Source organism: Danio rerio, chromosome 13, assembly GCF_052040795.2.
Source record: "Danio rerio strain M-AB ecotype USA chromosome 13, GRCz13ab, whole genome shotgun sequence".
NCBI classification, from domain to species: domain Eukaryota; kingdom Metazoa; phylum Chordata; class Actinopteri; order Cypriniformes; family Danionidae; genus Danio; species Danio rerio.
In genome coordinates, this window is record NC_141033.1 from 23540092 (window position 1) to 23567917 (window position 27826).

Consider the following 27826-nt stretch of genomic DNA (forward strand, 5'->3'; position numbering starts at 1 on the left):
TGTTGTTGTTGTTGTTGTTGTTGTTGTTGTTGTTGTTGTTCTTCTTCTTCTTCTTCTTTCTTCTTCTTCTTTTTCTTCTTCTTTCTTCTTGTTATTATTATTGTTATTGTTATTATTAATATTAATATTATTTTTATTATCGTTATTACTGGTATTAGTACTAGTAGTAGTATTAACAGTAGTTTTTTAGGTTAATATATAATACTTTTATATTTTATATACTGTGTATGAGATAAAAAAAAGCAATTAGAGATGTGCCCAGTCCCAAATTGTTAATTGTGTTTGTCTCAAAAATTACCATTTAGGAGTAACATTAAACTAATAGTCTATATCATCCATATTTATCTTTCAGAAATATGTTAATTTTTCCTTGCAAGAACTGACTTTTATCATCATTTATATTTTATTAAAGATGAAAATATAAATTGTATTTGTTGCATTTTATTATAAGCATACTTGTATTATGGGAACTATACATGGAGTTAAAGAGTCCCTATTATGGGTTTTTGAAAATGAGCTTCCATGCAGTGTTAAACACAGCTCTATGTGAATGAAAACATCCAGATGAGGTTTAAATCTAAAAGTGCACCGTGTTTAAAACTATTATACTTTAACCGAATAGTCCACTCACAGTCGAATAAATGTATCGTGTTGGATTTTGATCTTTTGCATGAACAAATATGAAATGTCGCTTCGGGTAAAACGTGAACGCGCCTTTCCCTTCAGACTCTAGTAGAGCACTGGACTGATTATGACGCAAAGATGACGATCACTGACAGATGGAGATTCGGCTGCAGGGAATAAATGGTTAAAGTTCATTTTCACAACTATACCACAGTAAACCCAACCTATTGGTGTGTTTATTCCTGTGATTTTTCTGATTTTTTAAACAATTGCCTTTGCTGCAATGCAGTTAGCCTCGTTAGCGGTTTGCTATCAAGGGAAGGAGCAGCAAAGACTATTATGTATTTGTTTCCTTGATTTCCTATTAAGTAAAATGTTTCCTTGTTTTCTGTAGTTTGCAAAATATGTATTTAATTGTGTGTTGTAAGTTGTAATCGCCCTGCATGGCTTGCAATTGCTTATCTATTATAGATCAGTGCTAGTACTGTATCTCTCAGGTAAAATTTTTATGGGGCAATTCACATCCAAACCACATTGAAAACGCAATGCTTCTTCCTTTAACAGTTTAAATGCATTTCTGAATTCACAATCCTCTTCTGTTTATCTTTGCTGTGGCCACCATCAGCTGTCCCTACACACACTGCATGGTCAATATTAAAAATAGTTCAACATTTGCCACTGTGTGGATTAATGCTGAATGTATGTCATTTTAACTGAATTGCTTTATTGCATTCCTGCATTGGGATCTCACATACTTAGTTTGCTACTTCATAAGCATGGTGGCCGTTTCTCTCTGTCTCGCGCTGAACCCAGTCAACCAATCACAACAGACTGGGTCATTGACCAATCACAGCAGATTAGCCTCATGCAAAGGAAGGGTTTGGAAACATATGAATTGCTGAACGCATCATATAGGAGTCATTGGGATAATTAAATAAAAATAGATGCACATTATAGACAATGAAAGTGTTTTTTGACCTTGCATGCATATCAGCATATAGTTGGAACCCCCTAAACCAAAATATGACCTTTTATAATGCAAAATAGGGGCTCTTTAAAATAAAATTATAACATGTCTGTTAATGTTTATGTATTCAAACAATTAATATCATTCATTCATTGCATATATTACGTTTTAATAATTCATACCATTACCTACAACTACACATATAGATATATAGCGTATTTGCAATAAGGTAAACCATTTTTTAGATGTAATAGTTCTAAACACTTCAACACAAATAAAGATAGTTTTGTCATTGTAGCAGTTTCAGTTGTAGAAAATGGATTTGCTATGCAACCTTATTTTACATCATTCTTCACGCAAAAGCCAATGATATAACATATTTGAACGGTTTGTTAGGCCAGTGTGAATCAGCCACGATCATTTAAAAATATCAAAATGCAAATGTAGTGACTCAAAATGTCAATAAACTCCTATGGATATGCCAGGTTGCCAGTTTCATACACAGCCTCTCTGACTCTCTGGCTCTCTTGTGATTGTGTGCATGTGGGTGGGAGTCAGGGGTTTAATTTTGTTGTGCCTCTGTGTGTTCTTCAGATACAGTGCTGACAGTTGTGTTTGGAGGCTTAAATTACAGTTGCTGAAGTGAGTTCGCAGCAGGAAGGTGGTTTTCAATTCAAGCCTTCGTTAGATAATGCTCAACACGAGGATTTGTGGAAAGGGGCTTTTAAAATGATCCCACTGACTCCATGCATACGAAACAAGCAGTAAACAAAACACCCCATAAGCCTTGACTCTCATTACTGTGGAAGAAAAAAAAATGAAATCACACAATGACATGAAGAGCGACTCTAAAATCACACAGTTAGAGATGAGAAAGTGTTTTGTAAAGGGTCTAGAGGAAGGCTGACTCCAAGTAACCCAGTGTTTCTTGATCTTTTGCGTCTGTTGTGGCGCGTGAATGTGAAATGTGCCACAATGCAGGCGGACAGAGGGGGAGTCTAAGTGCCAGGCTTGTGGCCTACAGTGCATTGATCCGCATTTAGTGCTCAAGCTCTTAGTAGATGCTCAGCCCATTGAGGAAAGCTTCATATTGTCCTTGCTCCGCTGTTATATTTTCCAAGCCCTGTCCCAGTTCTCCTACACAGATCTACAGGGGCCCCGTCGAAGAGGCCAGACTTTGCATTTAACAAGCCACTCAGCCTGGCTTTGTTCTGGAAAAACAGCCACACTTAAGCCATTTTCAGCCCTCGCTCTCTCTCTCTTTTCAGTCGGCCGGAATGGCTTCTTTTTTCAGGCAATTACCTGGACTGCCTATCAGCTGGCGGTAATGGAGCAGGGTTCTTTGCTGATTAAAACATGGGGGGATGAGAAGCTGTCAGGTGATGCATTAAAGATCTCAGTAGGGATGTACTGAATAAGTGTTAAAGGTATGCATGTGCTAGCGGGCCCATGTGTCGGATCTGTCTAGTACTTTCTTTAATGAAAAAATGGAGGAGTATCATCGTTCTAAACATCGCTTTTAAAAATAAAAGTGTCAGGATGCTATGCTATTGCAGAAGAACATTTTTGTGTTGGGTTTAAAAATTTAGGCAGAAATATTGGAGAGAAGCATGGATCTAAACATCACTTTTACAGTGATGGATTAGAACAAACTTTTTGTTCCCCAAATGAACATTACATGATGTAAAAAAAATTGACAAGTGTTTTCCTTCACATTAACATCTGTGGTTCTCAAAGTGGGGGTTTGTGATCCTTGGGCTTATGATGATAGATTAACATCAAAGTAACATTGTTAGTTTGATTTTGCGGTATAATATTAAACTTTGACACCTTTATGGCACTCACTTACATTAAAAAATAAGGCCACGACTGAACAAGGAGGATGATCTCCAAGTGGCTCCAAGTCTTGTGATATAAACATTGTACTCACCATTCTCGTTAATTGAGGTTAATATTAAATTAAACAAATGAAAAATGATTTAAAAAAAGATATGATTGTAGGACTGTTGACAATATGCTTATGTTTATACAGTTTCTATTGGTGTGTGTGCACCATTGTGTGCAATATTTGTATGCTTATAACCACCTCCAGGCATAGTGGGGGTCGCGAGTCACTGGAGTTATTTTAGGGGTCGCCAGCTGAAACAATTGAGTACAGTGCTCAGCATATGTACGTTTTTCAAATCTTTTAAATTTATATTTTTAACAGGAAGCTATAGGTTGTTGTCCCATGACGGTATTGATGACGCGTGAGACTTCTACATAGGAGTCGCTATCAGAACATAAAAATGTTTAGGTTTTATGTTGTTTATAATTGTTTAAATCGGTCAAAATAAGAAATGCCTTATAGCTTTTATAAACTTCCAAAAGTGTTTGCTTAAAAAGAGGGAGAAGTTTAAGAAACTGGCTTAAAAACTGAAGAAAAGGTGGAGTATTATAAACATTTATTAAATACATCCATGTGCACAAGTTTTTTTTTTATTGTGATGATTCGGTTGACAGCACTAATAACTATGTATTATATGTGAATGTGTTTTACATGTGCTAATAAAAAACAGATACAAACACCACCACACTTATACAAAATCCAAGAGAATATAAATATTGTACCCCACAATGAAATCCCTGTCTTGTTTTGCAATAATCCAAGTCATTACTGGCGTTTTGGCGGAATAAACAAACATAATCACAGCAAAAATATGATTACTATGACAGTTTAATTCAATTGTCTATAGTATGCTTCCAAACACTAATATTTACTATAGGACTTTTTCCTGTTACTTAATAGCTTATACAGTATCTACAACCTTCATGAGAGGCAAATATATTTTAGTTCAGCAGAAAACTCGGCCCTCTTCATGATACTAGGCCCGACTTATTGGTTATTTTCTATTGATATTGCCTTTGAAATATGGTATAAATCGCAAAAAATACTGATTTTTCTCAATGTCTCCCATTCAGTTTTTTACTTCCTGCCCCCCATCTGAATTGCATCACCAGAACCACATGATTGTGTCATGACTGTCAGTGACCACATGAGGGCGCTATAGTTCAATGGACACTGAGTGAAACTACAGCGCCCAAAAAGACTACATTTCCATACATTCTTTCGTGCACACACCCGGTCTGTCATCTACACTGATTTAAACCACAGCTGTCTCCAATCTCCGTTGATTACCTGGACTATATATTCAGCCATTCCACCTCTGTTTGTGACTGCGTTGTTTGTCTATCTTGTCATCCTTGTGGTATGTGTTTCCTGAATCCAGTCTTGTATCTTGTCATCTTGTATCCAGTTTTGCATCTTATCCTAGTCTAGTTTTAGTTTAGTCTGTTTGAGTTCCTGGTTTGTTTGTTTTGTTATTTTTTGTCACTGTTACTGCACTATACTATATTAAATCTGCACTTGGATCCACACCCTTTTTGTTCCCGTTTTTGTTCCTGTTCTTGATCACTAACGTGACAGATTGAAAACAACATATTCAATATTGTATTTGTGAATATACAGTAGATTAGTCAGTACTGAAACCAAATCTGGAGCTTATCTAACAAAATAACTTACGATGATGGTCTAAAAACTAGTACACTCAAATAAAAATGTTATAGAAAAATAATAAATACATATTTAAAAAAGATTAATTGTATTATCTTTCAGTTTCTAAATATGTTTTGTGATTAAAATATTATTTTAATAAATATATCTGTTAAATAAATCTGTTTTGTTAAAATGCACCAATGTACATTGCTTATATTTGCCAACAAATGGATAAAAATATTCATTTTCAAAATGGGCTGTACTCAATATTGCTGAGCACTGTATGCCAGGCCAGTATTTGGCACTATCACCTTGTTTGTAAACCGTAGGGGAAGTGACGATGATGTAAGATGTGTTGGATGTAATGTGAAGTAAAGTCTTAATTTCACTTTATGACAAAAACACTGCCACGTACTCTGCAATTTTTGTGTATGTTTGATTGCACTTACCTTTAATCTACATGTGGATGATATCATCATTTTCAGACTCTCATTTCCTTGACAACAGCAGTGACTTTCACTTTGTAACACATATTCACATTTATGCATTTCAGTTCCTAAAATGCAGTTGTTGTGTGAATGAAGAGGCAAAATGTATAAAAACTTTTATGTTTGTGGCTGAAAACCTAGTCATGAAAATGGCCCATAAAAAACCCTTTTCCCCACTGTAGAGAACCTTTAAGCCTAGTTCACACTACAGGATTTTAAACATCAGCAGATCGCTGTGCTGTTCACACTACATGACTTGACTTTGTGTCTTTTGATCTCTGTGGTGTTCACACTACGCAACACTCCGTGAACGATCCACAAGAGGGGGGTCACACACTACATGATCTGACAACAACTCATTCCCCATCAGCTCATTCAAGCTACCAAACCACAGCCAATGAAAATTTGAGGGAGGAGTCGTCAGAAAAAGCTGAACACTATTGGCTGCTTGTGTGCTGATTACATCAATGACAGCGTTTCAAGCTTTGGAGAAAGCATTTAAAAACATCGTCAAATCAGCTGATTTATGAGCGCATTAATCACTCATCTGCAAGGTTTAATTGGACAGATATACAGAGAGTTTTTAATTTTTGTAATTTTATAACACTTTGAAATAAAACTAACATATTTATAACACCCTGCCGTTTTCTAACTATCAGTGTATTTCTTTCTGACATTGTTATTTTTTTTATTACAAAACAGTAAAGAACTGAGCATTTCTGCCTTAAATTACCATATTGGTTAAAATGACTGCATGCATGTCTAATACTTTTCACTGTGACTTTAAATATGTGTGCATTTTCTTGCCTTTCAACTTCCTGCCAACATAAACAAAACTTTCTGATGGCAAAAACATCAATTTACTTCAGATATCTTTCAAAACTGCATATTCTGTGCTGTTAAATAGCTCCTGTTTGAAAGTGAAAATGAAAGCCAAGCCTTTAAGTGTTTTAGTATCTTAACTACATATTTATAGGCTGTATTACCAAAAAAATATTATATTCTTAGGGTAATGGTGTCATTACATATGATGCCAGACATTCAAAGCTTAATTTTAATATCTCAATAATAGCTTTGAATATAAATATGTTGTGACAATATGGCGTTTCATATGAGAACGATCAGAATGAGCAGTATGGTAATTCTAATAGTTACAGAATTCTAGTTCCACTGTTAATATAGCCTACTCTCATGTCTGTGCTAACGCAGAATGGAGCGAGTGTACTGATGCCCATTCTGACCAATCACAGATGTTTCTGCTGAGCTCCTGAACACACAGCCATTCAGCTCATGCTGATATGCTCTCTCATTGGCTGTAGCTCGTCACTACATCTGACCACACGTGGGGTTGAGTCGGCCGACTGCTCTGGAATATTTAGCATGCTGAATGTTGGATTTCCGTCTGCGAGGTGTCGGCGACGCGTCAGCGAGCCTCGTTGATGCGTTGCTCAGTTGTTCACACATAAAGAGCGGCGAGCGCCGAGCACCCGCAGATTTCTTCCCGATCACAGCCCGATCTGTCGGCGAGCTCGTTAACTTCCAAATCCGGCTCAAATCAGGCTTAAAATCCTCTAGTGTGAACTAGGCATTAGTGGAATGAAACGGTTCTACTGATGTTAAAGCCTCTTCATGGAACTGTAGGTGCTTTTTTATGTTTACAGCTATTTTAGTCTCTTTTCTTTCATTCTCTGGACATGAAAAGTCCTAGTCCAGAGATGTGTCCACAGTAAGATTAGTGATTTTTAATTTTATTTTTAAGTGCTTGATGAGAGCTGTTTGCCTGTTTATTGACTCTTGGAAGCATTGATTGATTCTGATTGAAGCTGCATTAACAAATGAATAACATAATTCCACTGGCAGGTTTCTTTTAGTGGTCTTAAATAGTATAAAAGTAAAATTTGTTTAACAATTAAAGATTAGCAAAAAATAAATAAATAAATAAATAAATACATACATACATACACATACTTTATGTATGTGTGTGTGTGGTATGAGCAATTCCATGCAAATTTCAACCATTACATGAAAGAAATTTTTCACCATAATAGAGAAAACTGTTTAAACTCAAAATACTCAAAAATGTCTTTATCAGTGTTTTCAAATTATTGTATTTGATTTACCAAAATCACACAAGTGGCAATTTCACATCTTTCACATCCATAACGGAGAGATGTCACATCCATAACGGAGCTTTTCCCTCTTAAATGCAAAAATATCAAATAAAATAAAATGCATTTTTTGTTATATAGTGAGCCAACTCTTATCATCTTGATGAGCATTATTTATTTTGGGTTGTGAAGTTTAATTCACAGAATTTCTACAAAGTATGTTGTATACTGCAAATTCAAAAACTTTTGTTGTCACATCCATAACGCATGTTTATTTTGCCCATTTATCATAGAAAACATTTTTACAGATTTATATATTTTTTTGAACTCTAAACAAAATATAAAAATTAGTTTTAATATATTGTTAACATATACTTTCTATGTAAATATATGTTTTGAGTTTTTACTTCAAATGCAACATCCATAACGCTGGAATTGCTCATATATTATTTATTTTTTGTTTTATTTTATTTTATTTTTTTAACTACGGGCAAAGATTAATCACAACCAAAATAAAAGTTTGTTTTGACATAATGTACGTGTGTTTTATATGTACTGTACGTGATCCAAAGATACCAATTCAGGATTGTTTGTGAATGTTGCGTTGGAAACTCCCAGCTTTCAGCAGCCTTAAAGCTCCAGCGATAGCCTTTCAATAATGCATGATCTCATGACTCCTGCCTTTTTCTCAAGGACAGCTCAGCCATTTTGACTTCACATCACGTTTCTCTGAACATAAAGTCTAACGACACAGGCCATTTATAATGCATACGCAAGATCTATTTAGAAACGTCTTAAAAGCTGTGCTCTTGCAGACAATTGGTCAAATCCAGAGTGTTTTGCATTCTCACACTGTAGCAAAGGCTTTGTCAGATTGTTTGCTCCTGCTTGTATCTGTTGTCATGCTTTGATGCATGTTTTAGGAGGACCAGTGTTTTTTTTTGCGGTGAAGAGCATTTTGAGACTGAGTCAGAGGAAATGGGATGCGGCTTTTCACAGACGACAGAAACGATCGCAGCACTCAACTCAAACCTGACGCTGTCTCTTTTACTTTAGAGTGATGTCATCCAAATACAACCTATCTAAGTCAGGCATCACAGTTTCACCTAAAATGACTCGACTGCTGTTTGTTTACCAACTGCCTGATGTCTGCTCAACTGCTCAAGCTCAAAAAAGAAAAGAAAGAAACCAAAGAAAGAAACAAACAAAATGCTGCTTTCGTCAAAACGATCGGTCTGGAAAGCCAACTATTAAACTTTGTTGTTACACTTACTCGAAGTACTAACCTTATGAAAGTAAGAAATTAAGTATACCAGAAATCAGTCAACAAAAATTACCAAAAAAATTACACAATTAATAAAAATATTTTCTTAACCCTAAAAATATAATAATAATAATAATAATAATAATAATAATAATAATAATAATAATAATAATAATTTATTTTTAATTATATACCCTGAGGAACTTCCCAGTCAGAACTGCAACCTATTGAAGAAAATGCTATTTTGTTATATACAATTGAATTCAGAATAATTAGCATCCTGTTTATTTTTTTCCCCCAATTTCTGTTTAACGGAGAGCAGTTTTTTAAACACATTTCTAAACATAATAGTTTTTATAACTAATTTCTGATAGCTGATTTATTTTATCTTTGCCATTATGACAGTAAATAATATTTGATTAGATATTTTTCAAGACACTTCTATTCAGCTTAAAGTGACATTTAAAGGCTTAACTAAGTTAATTAGGTTAACTAGGCAGGTCAGGGTGATTAAGCAAGTTATTGTATAACGATGGTTTGTTTTGTAGACTATTTAAAAAAAGCTCAAAGGGGCTAATAATTTTGATGTTAAAATGTTTTTTATAAAGTTTATTCTAGCCAAAAAAAAAAACAAATAAGACTTTCTCCAGAAGGAAAAGTATAACCAGACATACTGTGAAAATATCCTTGCTCTGTTAAACATGATTTGAGAAATATTTAAAAAAGAACAAAAATCAACCATATATGATGAATATATGTTACAACAAGAAACCTCATCCTCATTTAATAACTTTAAACATGTTTATTAAACAGATTAAGACAGTTTTATTTGATTTTTAATAAATCATGCATTTTAAAAAATCTGCTTGTTCAAACTACCCTGATTTTTTATTTTTTTTTTCAAAGATGATTCATTGGATTTACTAAAGTGGTTGTAAGCAATTTATTTGGGCTGATTTTAAACAAACAAATTAAATTAAACATCACTACATTGAATTTGTTTAAATTGAACACAGGCATTGTTTGCAACAATTTTGCACACAGCATATGTTTTCAGTTTAGTTTGAAATGAGCTGAAACAACACAATTATTGTAATGTTAATCATTTTGTGTTGAGACAACATGATCAAATACACTGTAAAAAAAATGAAATACAGAAATTTTAATTTAAGTAAAATTCTGTAATTTAATGTCAGTTATTTTACAGTAAACTTCTGTAATTTCTGTAACAGCTGTTATTTTACTTTTTTTTTTTTTTCGGCATTCCAGCTGCCGGAAATAAACCGTAAAATTACAGATTTTTATTACAGTATAGTGTTGATGTAACTAGATGATGTAGTTGATGTAAGTAGATTTTTTTTAGTTCCTATAACATATTGTACTTTGCATGAGATTGCATTAAGAGGAGAATATGTTGACAATAAAAGTGATCTTCAACAGAAAGACTTGTTAAATAAGATATGACACAATTCAAATGAGTGGAAATGTCATAATTGAAATTACACCAACAATATATATTTTTGAATGTAGGGGCTAGCTGACAATAACAGAGTATCAGAGTAAGGTAGTGTCGTATGAGATAGACACTCAAAACTTTTTGGCAGATTCTGAAAATATACATTGTTCCTCCAAAGGTTAAAAAAAAATTGTTGATTCCTCTGTCTTCTTATTCATCAAAGTCTCCAAGAAAGGCACTAAAATTCTGACGCCCTGTATACTTCACGAAAGTGCAAGTATCGTGCTGTTCTAGATTTATTTACATTTTTGAAGAAGGTCGCTGGTTTGAGGATCAGCTGGTTTAGTTGTCATTTCTGTGCAGAGTTTGCATGTTCTCCTCATGTTGGCGTTGGTTTCCTCCAGGTGCTCCAGTTTCCACCACAGTTCAAAGACATGCGCTGTAGGTGAATTGAAAAAGCTAAATTATCTTTAGTGTATGTGTGTGAATGAAAGTGTATAGGTGTTTCCCAGTGCTGGGTTGCAGTTGGAAGGGCATCCGCTGTATTAAAACCTATGCTGGATAAGTTGGCAGTTCTTTCTGCTGTGGCAACCCTTGATTAACCAGTTAAATTCTGCGGACCTGGTACCGGGTCCGTGACATCATCGACTTTAGATTTAAGATTTAAAGGGCTAGCATTGCCCCAGACCCCCTTATGTGGTTTGTTTGAAAGTGTAGAATCTATATTTTATGCACATATGCATCTTTTTGTGTTTTATTCTACTGTACAAAAGTTATTTACACTTAAATACACAGTATTTTGGATACCCGAGCTGGGTATTAAATATTGGATCATTTTCATATTTTTCATGACACATGTACAAGTTATAGCTCGAATAAAAGCTCTTGCCGGTGCTCATATGGTTCTAACATTCTTTTTACTGAATTACATTTATAAACCAAACAGTTGTCGAATAAATCGCAGTGTTTCCATGGCGCAGAAGTAAAAAAAAAACAATACATTTATGATCAATAAGCAGCCCCAGATAGCACAGACAGCTGTCATCGCTTACCTTATGCTGTGTGCTTAAGCGCCATTTTTTCTCTGTATTTTGAGGTGATGTGCATGAGTAACGTGGTATAAACATGAATTATGCTTGATCAAACAGTAAAGGGACTAAGCTGAAAAGAAAATAAATAAATGAATGTATTACTATTGTTATTTTTGTTACCTTTTCAATGTGAGTTAAAGAAAAACTGCCTAAAAATATGATCCGAATATCAACTTGCATAGTAATTATGCACACACTGCATATTTAAGGTTAAAATGTACCCATATAAGCATTCAACAACAACTGAAGCAGCCTACAATATACAAGCTGCAGTCGTATTGTTCAGAAAAAGCTCCTGCTGAGTTAGAGAGGTGTACAAGAGCTTATTCAGCAGGAATGTCCATCGAAATCATCTATAGTGTGCAGTACACCCCAGATCGAAGTCTTCTCTGGGGATCTGTTGCCTTTTTCGAAGAAATCAAGATGCATAACCACCCAGAACACTAGTCTCGCATGCAGATCAATCGAAACAGCACATTCAGCATTCCGTGTCGCTTCTATTAGAATGCAGATGTGCACAAATGACAACATTGTCAGACATTTGAATCTGAGAGCAAAACCATATTAAAGCATCTGTAAGTTATGCATCAGACAATTCCTGGAAGAGCGATGTTTAGCCAAAGTGCCATTTAGAAGTGTTTATTTGTTTCGAATACTCTTCTCCTCATGCCTATACTCATGCCTGCTTCTGTGCGGATGCATTAGAGCTAATATATGTTCAGCTTCATCATGTTAGCGTGCAGTTAATGCGTTTAGGCCTCGGTCACATGTTCTTGAGTTTGACCTCCTTGCTATCAATGCAATTATCCTAAATTAATTTTACAAAACATCCTAGCAATTTGCCATGTTGCGGTGCTAAATTGCTCTGACTCACCGGGTCATTATGTGTTACATTGAGCTTAGCGAGAAACTTTTTGCGTCATCGCAGCTGCCATTTAATGAACGTCGCAGGTGCAGGTTTTACTATATTAGCATTCAAGTATCTTTTCTTTATTCATCTCTATCTAATACATCGCATTTTAGCATGTAATTAAGTGTGTTACACTGACAAAAATAGAACGTGTTACTGGGACAAGTGAAAAGGAGTTATAAGTCCGCCTTTTATAATAGACAGGACTAACCCATGAACTCTATATACAGTAGCAGATCTAGTCCTATCTATATATAGTGCCTATTGAAGAGCAAGCTTCAGCACGCTGACCAACTGCTGTTAATGCCATCTGTGTGCGTGCGTGAGTGAGTGAGTGAGAGTGCGTGTGTGTGGGAGAGAGGTTGAGATGCTACAATTAATCCAGACTGAGCAAACTGGATTTTGACATAACTATGACCTTCACATTAATCATGCGTTTACTTCATTACTCGGCAGCTGATCAGTGACAAAAACGGAAGGGACGCTGTGTAAAAAGCTCAAAGGCATTGCAAAGTGTTGATGAATGCACCTCTGGATTATTTGATTATATGGCAAGCTGTTTGTTATTGCAGGAATACATTTTAGCAAATAGCATTGGGAGTTTTAATATCGTGTATCATGGACATCATGTAATTATCTTTAAGCAATAAAAAGTAGCTCTCAGTCTAAATTCTTAATGATTTTGTGAATCACAAAACCAGTTATAAGTAAATTTTATTATTTATTTATTTATTTATTTATTTATTTATTTATTTATTTATTTATTTATTTATTTATTTATGTGTTAATTTATTTATTTGTTCATTTATTTATTTGTTCATTTATTTATTTGTTCATTTGTTTATTTATTTATTTATTTATTTATTTATTTATTTATTTATTTATGTTTGTTTTTTTGTTTTCATTGTTTGTTTATTTTGAGATTTTACCCATGATCTGAAAGCTGAATAAATTAGTTTTACATTGAAAAGCATAAGACAATATTTGATCAATATACTTTTATTTGATAGTTTTAGGTTAAGTTTAAACTAAGTTTAAAAATAGAAATCTTAGCAATACATACTGCTAAATGGATAGAAGTTGGTATATTTACATTAAAAAAAAAATTACAAAATATATTTATGGAATCTGATCCTTACTTAATATTTTACTTTGTTGTGGCATAAAAAAAAAAAAAAAATCTAAGATTTTAACCCATACTACATATTCATGGTTACTGAAAAAAACTGCATTAAACACTGGTAAAATGTTTTATGAGCTTTATATTATTATAATTTATTATGTTATACTTTCCCAGGGGTGTCCAAACTCGATCCTGGGCATACCTGTCAACCCTCATATTTTACAATTCTATCCTGCTATCATCCCGTAAAGTTATTTTTCCATAGTTCTCCTTTATTTTCAAACTTTCTATGAAGGGAGGCACAAATATACACAACCCATACCGTCGAACAACCAGGGGACACCCATTGCCCTTACATATGAATCTTATGTGTGCTTTCATTTTATTTAGGCATGAAAACAGTTTGAAAATAATATATAAATGGCGTGATTCCATTAGTTTTCATTACAGGTGCCATCTCACCTTCTATGCAATCCTCAAAACAGTCATATAGCGGTGCATGATTGTCAGCTGATGCACCCCATAATGATAAATAGAAGCTGTTTCCAAAATGGATACTGTACATGCGATTTGAAACGGAGTGAAAGTCTGGGTTTTGGGTAAACAGACATTAACACATAATTAATAATAATAATATCTAAAGATGTCGATCTTGGCTTTTTTTTTTTTTCCCAAGCATAAAATTGTAAAAAGTTAGGAAAGCAATTAAAAGCTTTCTTTTTAGATATGTGCATTTTTAAAGTGACACCTCTGTTATTTAATGTAATCAAACGAAAAATCTAAGAGATTCATCCATTACTCTTTAATCTGAATGTGTAAAATGTGTAAAAGTTATACAGTGAAGAAAAGATTAATGAGATTTTATAACCTGATTCTATTTCTTTATAATAGCTATTAATTTTAAACTGTTAAGCTAAACTGTTTGCTAATGTATTTGCTGCTTACGTATAGTATTTATTTTTAAACAGTAAATAATAATAATAATAATAATAATAATAATAATAATAATAAAACATATTACATACCATTTAACTGTGTATTTACTATGAAACAGCTCCAGATCAACATATTTAGTAATTTGGGTTTTTATTTATTTATTTTTTTGAAGGTGGGGGGTGTGATGTTTGTTATATCCCTTATTTTCACATCCCAGTTTTGACAGGTGTGCCTGGAGGGCTGGTGTCCTGCATATTTTAGTTCCAACCCCAATTAAACACACCTGAACCCGCAAATCAAGCTGTTTAGGTATACTAGAAACTTCCAGGCAGGTGGGTTGAAGGAAGTTGGAGCTAAACTATGCAGGACACTGGCCCTCCAGGACCGAGTTTGGACATCCCTCTACTACACAATAGTGCTGTTTTTTTTGCTTATATGTTTTTGGGTCAAAGATGCGACGGCATATTTTGGCCCCATAAAATAAAAATGCCATTTTTTTAATATACATATCAAATCTAAAAAAAAAAAAAACATTTGTGATGTGAAATGACAGAATGTGGGTGAAATTAATAAGTAGTTCAGGGTAGCATATATATATATATATATATATATATATATATATATATATATATATATATATATATATATATATATATACATATATATATATACATATACATATATATATATATATATATATATATATATATATATATATATATATATATATATATATATATATATATATATATGTATATTTATGTATAAATGAAGAAAAAAAACTGTCCCTGATTATGCTAAAAATTGTGTTATATTTTAAATAACTAAATACTAACTTCTTATTAATTGGTTAAACATAGTATTTTGCAGTAAACTGTCAACTTATAAAGGTTTAAAATTACACTAAATTTGTCAATTATAGCAATAAATGTAAATAATGTATCATCAAACAATTCTTGTTCTAAATATGACTAGATATATAATAAGATATAAACAATTATTTAACTGAATAACAATTCAACGGGTGTTTTCAGTAAATCATATTTCAAAATTGGTCATTTTAATTTGCAGGTTAAAGAATATCTAAGTTTTATCATACTTTTATTGGTTTGATGCTTGAAAGTGTTGAAATATCTAGCCAATTACATGCATGTTTAATAAAAAAGGTCAGAAGAGAGTTTTCTTCATTGTCACGAATTTGAGTAATTTTTTAGATACAAATGAATAATTCGACGACAGAGCTCTGGGTTATTCTACCCCAATGCAATACAAGAATTACATTCAGGGGGTTTGCCACTAACCTACATTTCCCTAACTTCAGCATATATACACAACTGATATTAACAGGTGGAGTTTTGGTGTTTTGTCACTTATCAGTCATTCTTCAATTCATTGGCTGTTGTACCCAAACATACTTCCTCTTTCTGCAATCCTTCTCTGCTTACCAGAACTGAATATTTAAGTGCATCTTCAATATATTTCACAAATTCTACAAGCATCCAGCTCCTTGTGACATATCTAGACTTCTTAATAGACGGAAGTCTAAAGCAAGGCCCCGCTCTATATTTATTTCTATTCTGCTCCCTCTTGTCAGCAGTTCCTTCTAAGAAGCACGCAACATAATACGAAAGAAGACGTATGCTTGGTTAATAAATGGTGTCATACAAAAGTAAAAGATTGATTAATCTGTTGTAAGTCAATTTGTTTTCTTCTTCTTCTTCTTCTTCTTTTCTTCTTCTTCTTCTTCTTTTTCTTCTTCTTCTTCTTCTTCTTCTTCTTCTTCTTCTTCTTCTTCTTATTATTATTATTATTATTATTATTATTATTATTATTATTATTATTATTATGCTGTTGCAATGCTTTCGCTTTTCTATAGCCCTTTGAAACTAAAACATAGTAAACCATACAAAAGGCTATAAATATATAGCGTTATATAAGCTGTTCGGGACTCCCCTGCCAGCATTGGCTCTGTGTGTGTCTGAGGTCACATCCATTCAGTGGTTTGTCCAGGTGGATCTACACGTTTCACTCTCTTACATCAAACTGTGTTTATGCCAGTCGCCATCTGCTCTTGCCTTTCCTGCTTTCTCCTCCATCTGCAGACCTTTTATCACTTCCGCATTTGGTCAATTCATTATTTGTGCTTTGTTAACCCCCCATTTATTTGTCCCCATTTGAATGTTTTTCCCTTTTTTAAATATTTCCCAAATGATGTTTAACAGAGCAAAGACATTTTCACAGTATGTCTGATAATATTTTTTCTTATGAAGGAAGTATTTTATCTTCAGCTAGATTGAAATCAGTTTTTAATTTTTTAAACACCATATTAAGGACTAAATTATTAGCCCTTTTAGGCTAATTTTTTTCTTGATAGTCTACAGAACAAACCATCGTTATACATTAACTTGCCTAATTACCCTAATTACCCTAATTACCTAATTACTAACCTAATTAACCTCATTAAAACTATTATGTTTAGAAATGTGTTGAAAAAAATCCTCTCTCTGTTAAATAGAAAACGGGGATAAATATATAAACACACACACACACACGCACACACACACACACACACACACACACACACACACACACACACACACACACACACACACACACACACACACACACACACACACACACACACAACAGTTCTGTCTGGTTCTCGAATCTGTTTGGCTGATAGCCGTGTGATATTCCAGCCTGATCTCACGAGAAAACGTAAGTATTTTACGTTTTGCCAGTTTAGTGGCTAATTCGTACGAATTCGTACGAGTTCAGTCGTACGAAACGGTACGATTTTAAAAAGGAGGCGTGGCACCTGACCCCACCCCTAACCCCAACCGTCATTGGGCGATAAGCAAATCGTACTAAATTGTACGAATTAGATCGTACGAATTCATAGGAATTAGCCACTAAATGAAAAAGTTACGAATTGCCATGAGATTGTGTTAGATATTCTGTAAATAACAGCACTCATCCAGCCTCTTCCACTTTCACCCTTGTGTATTACTCCTACATACAGCGACAAGCTGAGAACTCTCTACAGTTTGACAAATATTGCTGCTGTTAGACAACATAATGTATTTTTGAGGCTTTTTTTTTTTTTTTGCTACTCTTGTGATATTGCTCATATATATAAACACTTAAGTTCTAATTAAACTGAGAAATATGATCACATGTGAATGAATACATTTCTCATACATTATGCATTACTTTATATATATATATATATATATATATATATATATATATATATATATATATATATATATATATATATATATATATATCATATGTGATCACATTTCTTAATTTCATTAGAACTTAAGTGCAACAGTTTGATTAAAAAGAAGAAATATAAGAAATATAGAAATACTTTGTATTAAAATGTTAACACTTACAAAAACAAATGATTAATGATTAATGTCCAATAAAAAATAATAAAAAAAAAAATATATATATATATATATATATATATATATATATATATATTGCTAAATAAAATGCTAAATGTAAATATTTTACTCTCAACATTGCAATTTTTTATTCATATTTCTGTCTGCATCTCCATAATATTACCTTAGACAATGCATTTTGTAACGCCACAACATTTTGTCATTATGATATATATTGCCATACTGCACAACCCTGCATAGAATAATACAAGCGTATCTTGTTGATGGAAATATCATTCATTTTCATAAGCAGTTCTGTTTTTATTCCATGATAAATGTCACAAATTAAATTAGTGATACCTGACATTACTCTCGTTGCATGTACAGTGATAGCTCAACAAATATTAACAGTTATTAGCATACATGAAGACATCCAAAGAAATTCCTCCCTGCCATAAATGTTTTTAATCTTCTCGTAAGTCATCACAGAGATAAATAAAACCACAATGCAAATACTTTCTCAATATCAATACCCAAACACTCAACAGCGCCTCATGTCTGGGTTTGCATGATAAGAGGTAATTAGGCAGCGTATGTTTGTGCCGGTTGAGCTCATTTGTATTCATACGTGAAGTGCGCACAGCTATTTTTGTACGTTTGGGTAGACACATCTAGATAAACACATATGATTGACAGCTTCTAAATTGTAACCTTTTTTTCAGCATATGTTCAGTTTAAGATACAGTATGTGCACGTGTTTGCAAATGCTCTGAAGGTCACTTGGAACTTGAATTTTTAAATTCAAGTTTTATCGTCAAGTCCCAAACTGGGATTGTAATGGTAAATGTTAAAGAAACTTGCTCATTTGAATGTCAGATTAATTTTAAAATATAATCCAGGAGGGATTAATGTATGTAAGGTCATTTGCAATTTTTGTATGGCTGGATTTTTATAGGCTTTCAATACTTAAGGGCAAAAAGGAAATACCGAAGATATTTATCTAGTGTGTATGTCACTCATTCATCCAATCTAACTCTTCCATGGCTTATGAATATTCTTTGGAAATCATGTAGACCGGAATTTAAATGTTTGAAAGACATTATTTGGCAGTAATTATTAGTTGATGATATATGAAATTAAAATCAAATCTTTACAATAACACAAAAATAAATGTAAATTTTGCTAAGTTGTGTTAAATACTAAATAATAATAAACTAATTTATAATTAATGAAGCATAGTGGTTTCACTGAATGAAGTTTTACTTGGTGTCTTCTGTAAATCCTTGTTTACAAATGTGTCATTTTATTTAGCAGTGTTAAAGCAAAGCCATATGACATTTTTGAAGGTTACGTGTAAATATATAATTGCTTTGGATTATTGTTCTTCTTCTTATTATTTTCAAGATTATTATTATTATTTTTTTTTATTATTTTTTTTTATTTAATATTTATTTCACAATGGTGCATTAAAGTCATCAAAGGGACATTAATAATGTAAGTGTTACACTGTAAAAAAATGCAGGGTTCCACGCAATTCATTCATGTTGTCCCAACACAAATCAATTACAGTTTTTTTTTCTGATCGCTTAAGCACATTTTGTGCAACTATTGGCCATTTTTGCAAAACTCTACACACCAATAAGAAAACCCTTCACCAAATCTGCAAAACATTTTATTTCTCTTGCAAAAACTAATAAACCTTGCTTAACTTTTCTAACCTTTGTAAAAATGTTATTTTTGTATCAAACATTTTACACAAGCCATCACATTAATAAGCACACAATGCGCCAACTACACACTGATGGAATGAATAAAAACTACATCTGGCTTTTGCCTTCTCTGAGCACAAGCTAGGCTATGTCAGTTTGAGGTCATACCTTTCTCATAGTTCTGTAAAGATACAGGGATCCAAACTTCAAAAAAATAAAAAATAAATAAATAAAAAAGTCAAAACACAAAATAGTAATTTCACTGAGAAAAAAAAAAAAATCAGACTACATCATGTTGTCTCTGGGTCCGGCCTCAAAATTTCATCTTTAACCTCTAGTCCAAGGCACCGGGGAAAATATCTTCTGGTCGTACCCCGGCCTGACATGATGCCTGGTCAATGTCCCCACATGCCTCCTCCCATGGCTGTAAAAAGGCTATGCATTGATAGGGATGACGGTCATAGACTTTCATTGGATTCAAGAATGGAAGATATAGGGGGAGGTTGAGTACAGTGAAGAGTGGGTGATCTGTAAACCATTTGCGGACCAAAGCAGCCCTATGGAAACTAACATTGTCTCATATAATGACATCTGGTCTGCTCTAGTCTCTGAACTTGGGCTGATTGCAAAGTGAACTAATTATCTAAGACAGTTTTCACATGTGACAGTGTGCCAGACAGTTAGCAAAATAATAATAATGCAAATAATAGCCAGACGTGTATAGTTTTGCTAGGAGTAAGTTGATCATCTGAAAATTCAGTGTAAAGCAGTGAGTTGTGTTTACAGTTCCACAAAAAGAGTGCTGTGCTGTGGATTGTACCTACAATTTTGCAAAGAGTGTGTTATAAAATTGCAAACTGAGTGCAGAGTAGTGTTTGTGCTTTGACATTTGCAAACATAGTGAGTGGTTTTGCTATTGGAATTCATCGTTTTATAAGTTGTGCTATAAGAATCTCTGTTATAGGGTTTAAGCATTCAGGGAAAAAAAAAACATTAAGTTAACTAATAATAATTAAGTGGATTGAACCTAAAACAATTAAGTTGTCCCAAAAATATCTAAAGAATCGTTTCAGCTCAATTTAAATAGGTAGTTTAAACAAGGCAACATTTCACTGTACATTTTTTTTTATATAATTGTTATTATGACTTTTACAATTAAGTGTGTGTGTGTGTGTGTGTGTGTGTGTGTGTGTGTGTGTGTGTGTGTGTGTGTGTGCCTGCGTGTGTGCGTGCGTGCGTGCATGCGTGCGTGTGCGTGCGTATCAAACAGAAAAAAAAAAAAAAAAAAAAAAAAAAATATATATATATATATATATATATATATATATATATATATATATATATATATATATATATATATATATATATATATATATATATATATATATATATATGTGTCATGGTTTCCAAAAAAAGAGTAAAAGTTGGGAATTAAAAAAAAAATGTACTTGAGCAAAATTTACCAAATTATCATATTATACATTTCTAAAGGATCATGTGGAGCTAAAAATGTTGCTCTGCCATCAGAGGAATTAATTGCCTTTTACAATATATTGTTGCCCTGTTATTTTTAAGCGGTATTAATATATTGAAACACCACAATTTAAGCTCTACTTTATCAAATACATGTACTTTGTGCAAATACCTTTTGAAAAGTAGATCAAAGCAGTGGAACAAGAGGAATTCAACTCTGTTCTTGAACAACTCATGCTGGCATGAATTTGCTCAAATATAAATTGTCTGTTGCTCTTCAGCTGAATTAAGCACAACACTATGACAAGTCCTGCTTCATTAACTGTTATCTGTTTAAAATGACTAAAGGTGTCAATCACATTGTTCAGAGGACTTTCACACAAGAGCTTTTACATGTTGGATTGTTTTGTGTTTGTTTTTTCTTCCTCAAAATATTGAAATATTCTGCAGTAGTTAAATGTTATTTTTCCACTTGTTTTATCATTGTTTTTACTGTTTCCAAACAGGTTTCTTTAAAAACTCCCACAGTAATTCTACCAGGATTCTATCCCAACTTCACACCATTGTTTGAACTTTTGTTGTACACTGTAAATAATGGCCGTGATTTCAACTGTCAAAAAACTGAAAAATGCTACAGTAAAAATCCGCAACAGGTTTCCTTAATATATATGGCAAATAACCATAAGTTGACCAAAATTCATAAGTTTAATAACTTTTTATGTTTTTTTTTGTTTTGTTTTTTAGATTACAATGAACATTTTTATTTGTTTACAGTGTAGCAACAAAGGCCTTTTGTAAGGCCTGTTCACACAGCACAATACATAAAAAGAAAATAATAAAAAATAATAAGTTCTAAAAATTGTCTTAAATGTAAAACACACAAATAACCACAAATAATGACAATATCGTTGGAATCATATTAAGAACAATTTTCTCTTTTTTTCCTCACAGCCAGTCAGAGTCCATTGAAATATATTCAAAGTTGTAGACACCATTATGGAGAGACTCACTGCTGATATTAAGCCCTCTTTTTAAAGATTATTTAAAAGATATTGTTTGTTATATTTATATTATATATTTTTAGATCATTAATAAATAGTAATGACTAAAAATATTTCTAAATATTTTATTCAGAAAGAATGAATAACAACAACAACAACAACAACAATAATAATAATAATAATAATAATAATGATAATAATAATAATACAAGGAGCTGTAAGCCAGTTACTAAATGTTCTGCAAGCTAGGAAATTTATGTATAAACATACCTTGCGTATCCAGTGCTAGTATTACCATCTTTGTGTTGTCTCCTTTCTAGGAGATTCTAGGTAGAATACTTTGTGTTTTTCTTTCACTACACTGACTGTGAGCACTAATGTCATTTGATTAAATTAATACATTTGATCAGAAAGATTACATGAGCTGGATTCACTGGTCAGATCTGCTAGAAGCCTAGCACATTGAGGACATCTGCTGTTTACAATAAAGTAATGTGAGATAAAAAGCAGAAACAAATTGTTATTGTTCATCAGCATGGATGCAAATATATTAACGGTTATATTTATCATGCTTGGTGTGAACTGGCCTTTAGATCTTTTCCTTTAGAAATCATCCTTCAAGCACATTTTTACATATTAACAACAAATTAAATCTGTAGGGGGAATGAAAATATTTGAACAATGAGACATTGCACTTCATTTTCAATATTGTATTTTTTTTTTTCAGCACCGTTGGTAGCCTGGTGTTCTTGGGAGGAGTGTTGTTGTACAGTTATTATTGCTGTTAATTATAGCATATGATTAGATGCAGGACCACACTGTCAACATGCCTGCAGATGCTTTTTCCTCCTTGTCACACACATACTTTTCTTGCTCGTGAGGTGTTATTTTCACTTTGTGCTACAGATAAATTGGCAGACCGCCCATGAGGAGAGAAAAATGTTTAATTGATGTTTTGATTTGTATGTGCATGTTCTCAATAAGAGAAGCGCTCTGTGTATCTGGCAATTACCATCCTTTCCTGATATGCAGCGAGCTTCATATTGGCATTTTATCTCCCTAGATTCTTTGATTGAGCAAAAGGCAGCGCTTGCATATTTATACATTTGGCAGAAAATTAGAAGTTTGAGTGGAGCTTTAGTTGTAGCACTCTTCAAAATAAACGACATATGAGACGTGCTACATTCTTTGAAAATGATTTGATTGGCTTTTGTTTTCTCTGGGTATTGTTTGTTAACTAATGATTTGGTGTTGTTTTGTTTTTAATTTGCTTTGTTTGTTTGTTTTTGTTTGTTTTTCGTTTGGTTGGTGTGGCTTTTTTGTTTGATTTGGTATTGTTTGGTGTGGTGTTTGTTTTATTTTATTTGCCATTTTATGCGTTTGTTTCTTTATTTAGCGTATATTTTTTTAAATTTTTTTAGTTTTCATGGGTTTGATTTTACATTAGTGTTAATTTGATATTGCTTGGTATGTGTAGTGTTTTTTCATTTGTTTTTTTAGTTTGGTTTTTGTTTGAATTTAAAGGACATTTATAAGGAAAATCAACTTTTGTAAGTTGTTTGGATAGAACTGTGTGAAGGTATAGTGTGTCCACAGTCATATTGGAGTAATTTAAACACAACAAGTCTGTTTTTTTATTTCCTGACGTTAAAATAGAACCCAAATCCCAGTGATTTTGAGGCCCACCGCAACGTGATGTGGAGTGCAGTTTTCCCTGCCCACTGAATTGATTGACAGGCGCCATGTTTATTTAATACAGTTTTTTTAAATTGTTTTGCCATAAATTTCAGAACACTGATGTCAGTTTTCAAAACTCTTGACACAAAACTTTAAACATTCACTACTTTTAGCACAGTCTCTCCAGTGTTCAAAACTCAACATGATGCATTCAGTTCCTTAAAGAAGTCTTACAGGATCATTGGTTCATATAAGGCTTTTATCATACAAATAATACTACAGAAACACAACTTTAGATCACCAGCACACAAGAGACACATTGTTACAATAAACAATCTTTAACAATCATTACAGTTTTTCTTGATTGCTTTGATACAGCCGTCAACTGAAGCTCCACATTTTCAAAACAGTTAACATGCAGGCCTAAACAGCAGCAGTCATGGTCAAAATGACACATTTTGCTCGCAAAACGCACATACCGTGTCAAAACATTTAAAATATGCAACAAAAGCTAGTTTTACCTTCAAACAACACAACTTGCAAACAAGTATATTAGGTCTTTCAATTAATCATTACACAATGGACAACAAAAAACAAAATACAGAGCTCAATTTGAATCAGTGCACCATTGCTTGACATTGTAGTGTATTGCCAATGCCGTTTGTTGTCTTTCTATTTGGGCTTTCAAATGTACCTTTTTGCAAAGAATTGGATCCAGAATAAGAAATGCTTACTGTGCAATGCAAACTGTGGCTGAAAACTAAAATACTGTAAAAAAAAAACAAAAAAAAAAACACAAAAGTAATAGAATACTGTAAATATTAGAGAAAACACATGCAAACCAATCTACAGTCAAATCTATTGGGAGTATAGGACGTAGCCACTATTGACCTTCTCCATCCATGCTGGCACAGAACAACACAGACCTTCCACCGTTTTCAATGTTTGCAGACTGATTGCTAAATGAAAATTTGTGTGAAAGAATGTCAAACCGGTGCTTCAGTGAATACATACTGATCTTGGTAATGTCTAGTGGTTAGGAATAGATGGTTTCTGTTTGGTTACCAAGGCTAAAACAATGGAGTTTGGACGGCTTGAATGACATCTGTGTTAACTGTTTTGAAAAATGTTGGGGGAAATGTGTCAACCCAAAGAAAAAGGGTTGATACATTTGCAAAACCTGCCTTCTGCTCTGCTGGGATAGTGATAATTAAAATTAAGTGGATCCTAGTTCCTTTAACCAGGTCAAAGCAAACAAGAAAAACTGTAAATACTGTTGTTTAAAATATATGATACAGGTTTCATTATGGTTTATAGAGGGAACGGTATAGACAGTGGATACACTGAACTAGTTTTATTCATTCCATCATAATGTAGGTTTACTGTCTTTTTTTCTCACTTCACGTCCCCATTTAGAATGCTGACATATTGCATGATATATGGCAACATATTCAAATTGCAATTGGATTCCACATACCACATATAAAATGTTTGAATAGTCAATAATTTATCAGAATAGTGCAAAAATGACTGTTTATTTTTTTTCAACCATATGTGTGTGTGTGTGTGTGTGTGTGTGTGTGTGTGTGTGTGTGTGTGTGTGTGTGTGTGTGTGTGTGTGTATACAGCCGTATACGGCTACATGGTGTCAGTAAGCATGCGTATATGTGTATATATGCGTGTGTGTGTGTGTGTGTGTGTGTGTGTGTGTGTGTGTGTGTGTGTGTGTGCGTGTGTGTGTGTGTACTGCAAATGACATTTGTGTGATTCATAATTTCAGAAAGGCTTGAATAAACTCCTCCACAAAAACATGGAATAAACTTGGTATTTTTGACAAATAAGCTCTATCACTGACTGCTGTTTATCTGAAGTAATACTTGTTGAGAAGCAGACATTTACGTGGGAACGGTGGGTGGGGAGAAGCAGTTCATTTGCATTTAAAGCCACAGGCTACAAAAACAGCTACACTGTACTCAGACACCAAAATGAGCATATGCAAAAAGATATATAAATAACTTGATGAGTATTTTGAGCTGAAATTTATAGACACGTTCCCGAGACACCAAAGGCTTATCTTATGTCTTGCAAAAGGGGAAAAACAGGTGCCCTTTAGCTTGGTTTTGTTGGATATTTTTTGTGTAAATTAGATTTTTGTTGTAGGTTTGAATTTCATTTGCTTTTGTTTGGTTGTTTTGGCTGGTTTGGTTTTTACCGTAGGTTTGTTTTTGTGTTTGGTTCATTAATTAATTAATTAATTCATTCATTCGTTCGTTCGTTCGTTCGTTTAATTATTTATTTACTTATTTAATTATTTATTTATTGATTGATCGATTTATGATCAATCAATTGTTTTAGTATTGTTTCAAACCTATTTTATTTTAATTATTTGTTTGTATATAGAATTTTATGTTTTAATTATTGGTTTTATTTACAATTGCTTGGTTTTATTTAGTTTAAATTTGTGTTAGTTTGTTTTTGTTTTGTTTTATTAATCTTTTTTCAGCTAAAAAAATGTAGAAATTTTGTTATATTGCTTTCAATATGCCAAGCATGCAACATCAGCAGCTGTTGTCAAATTGAATGATAGTTTTTGTCCTTGAAAGTGTGTCTGAAATACAGCATGCAGGTATTTTTTTCATATGCTAATGTATGTCAGTTGTCCTGTAAGACTACAGATTGAGATTGTTGCTGATGCTATGCAATAAGTCACACCAACATGTGAATCCTACCGGTTTCTACATTAGCATAGAGTGGATTGCACTGGTGCATGTTTACAGCAAAGTCAAATATCTAAAATAGTCTCATTTTAGATAGACAAAATGTGATGTCCATTAGATGTCCATAAGACTCTGCATATAATGTACTTCTCTGCTAACCCTCCGATCTTCTGTTGGCTACTCTCACAAACAAAATGGCTGCCAAAGACTACACGATAATCCTGAGAGTGCAAACACAGCAGGATAAACTGCAGCGTTGCATGTACAAAAACAAACAAACACTCGTAGTGTGAAACACCATAGAAACAGATCATTTCGATCATCAGATCTTGCCATTGTAAAGATTATGCATTATGAAGCAGTACGACTTCAACAGGGCAGGTCGGTTTAAAGTCACTCAAACTGACTAATGGAGATAAGATTCAGATATTAAACTCTCTCATCATTATCTTTTAAGCTGATATCTTAGGTTTATATATCCCACATTCCATAAATATCTGTCACCATGACATTAAAAAATGGTACAGAAAATGCTTACTGTCATGCTCAGGAGGTCAAACTAATTTTTAGCTTATTTTCCCTCATCTATTTTAAATGAGGTTCATGCAACACTGCTACCTAGATTTTAATGAGATTTATAAGCCTCATTTTTGTGATATTGTGCTTTTGTATAACCATCATTAATGCTATATGTAAAATAAATAAATAAATGTTGAGCTTGACAACAAACACTAATTTGTGCACAATTTGAGAATAACGAGTGACATTTTAGACAATTTTAGACAATTTTACAATTGATTGATTGATTGAAAATCTGTTGTATAGATTATGAAAATAACATTTTGTATGATTTTAACAAATGTTTTTTATTGAGGGTTATGATCCTGAAATCCAGCAATGTGATGTATTAAAAATATAGTTAAAACATTCAAATTTATTTGAATTTGAAGCTTTTTGTATTTTTATGTGTATGTATATGTATATAACACTTTGCATAGGAAGTCTATTGCTACTACTACTACACTGTCAGTTTAACGCAATATAAGTTCCAGTGTTGGGCATTAGTGTCGCTACAAACTATATCTCTCAGTTGTGGGCGGTAGCATTGCTACTTTATAAATCTAATAGCTTTTAAAAACGAAGCATTTTTTTTTTTTTTGTCAAGTAGCACACACACACACACACACACACACACACACACACACACATATATATATATATATATATATATATATATATATATATATATATATATATATATATAGAGAGAGAGAGAGAGAGAGAGAGAGAGAGAGAGAGAGAGAGAGAGAGAGAGAGAGGGAGAGAGAGAGAGAGAGAGAGAGAGAGAGAGA

The 27826-nt window shown here is 33.0% G+C and overlaps 1 protein-coding gene and 1 long non-coding RNA gene across 6 annotated transcripts in view; both read left to right on the forward strand.

Annotated features, from left to right (window-relative positions):
- nrg3a (neuregulin 3a) overlaps positions 1-27826 on the forward strand; it is a 600385-nt gene that overhangs the window by 306315 nt on the left and 266244 nt on the right. The window lies entirely within an intron of this gene.
- LOC147834190 (uncharacterized) lies at positions 939-8891 on the forward strand. Its single transcript, XR_015505513.1, has 3 exons — positions 939-4603; positions 5058-5807; positions 7207-8891. It is a non-coding gene; the product is annotated as an uncharacterized LOC147834190 (long non-coding RNA).